Below are 1,343 nucleotides of genomic sequence, written 5' to 3'. Positions count from 1 at the left end.
GATATTGATCATGTATTGAACTAATGCAAGAAGTTTTTCATGGAGGAGTTTGCTGAGTTTGAAAGCCTTGCATTTCTGGTAGTTGAAAAGGATGCAAAGGAATATGTTCACATACCAATTGGGAGCTCACCTTTAGAGGAGGCTTTGATTTCAAGAAAGTGTACATCTCATTCTCTTGACCAGTTTTGTACCTCAGATTTGTTTTGTTCTGCTCATTCTAGGAAATGCAAGCTAATGTCTAAAACAACTGCATTCATTGCATATACTCTTGTTAAATATCCTGTTAAATTTGATGTATGAGAGGGTCCAAAATGTTCCATTTTCTGCCTTTTGGACGAGGTAGAAAATGACAAGCATGCGGAGGAATGTTTGGAACCTGAGCAAGAAGCATATATTGCTAGCAAACTAGATGTTGCTCAATTCAAACCTGAGCCCAATTCAAACCTGAGACCATTATTTAAGAAAACCATGCAAATGCAGATCTTATATGTGACTCTTCTTTTTATACTGTTGCTTCACTTTCAACTTTTCCTATCAAGGACAAGGAACACATACTGCTAGTAGACATCCAAAGGCTCTTCAATCTTAGGGAGGACTATTGTTTAGCCATCATTGCAGAGGCTTCTGATGTTGGAAATGACATTATTGACGTTGAAGATGAATCAAAAGAAGAATTATAAAGAATGCTGAGAAATAATATGGGATTACTGAAGAGGAGTTCCACGGCCTTCAAGACCAACTTGAAATTTTCCATTTTGAAAGAGAAGAGTTACAATATGTTAAAGAATTGGAAGATACCAATGAGACACAAACATCAATTAACATATGGAATTCAACTAACCTAGAGAATGATGAAAATCAATTGGTACTATTATCTCAAATTATGTAACATATACATTAATATGTTTTATTTCTACATTCATTTTACATTTATCTTTTTTTACAATTGGAGATTGAAGATTTCGATAACTTCTTGGGACAAGGTAAAGGGACAAGAGTTGGTATTAGTTCACTAAAAGATGTTGCACTTAGCCATTACTTAGCAAGGATTGATCCACATGCACTACAAGGATTTAAGCCTATATCGACAACGGGTAGCGATGGGGTACCGATGTCGCTATTTGCGTTACAAAAGTGACGCAAATAGCGACGCTCCACAAGGAAAAAAACAGGCCGAAACCGATTTATTTCGCGTTTTTGCATTTTGTATTTTGAGAGCGAGAGCGAGAGAGAGAGCAACTGTCATGAGAGAGGGAGAGGAAGAAGGCTTGCCGCCGCCGCCACCGTTGTTCACGAAGGAGAAGAGGAGCCTTCATTGCGAAGAGGAGCCGCCCCACTGTTGC

Source organism: Lygodium microphyllum, chromosome 24 (assembly GCF_053477565.2).
Source record: "Lygodium microphyllum isolate KBCC chromosome 24, Lygodium_microphyllum_v1.1.10, whole genome shotgun sequence".
In the NCBI taxonomy this organism is placed as follows: Eukaryota; Viridiplantae; Streptophyta; class Polypodiopsida; order Schizaeales; family Lygodiaceae; genus Lygodium; species Lygodium microphyllum.
This window is presented reverse-complemented; position numbering follows the sequence as displayed.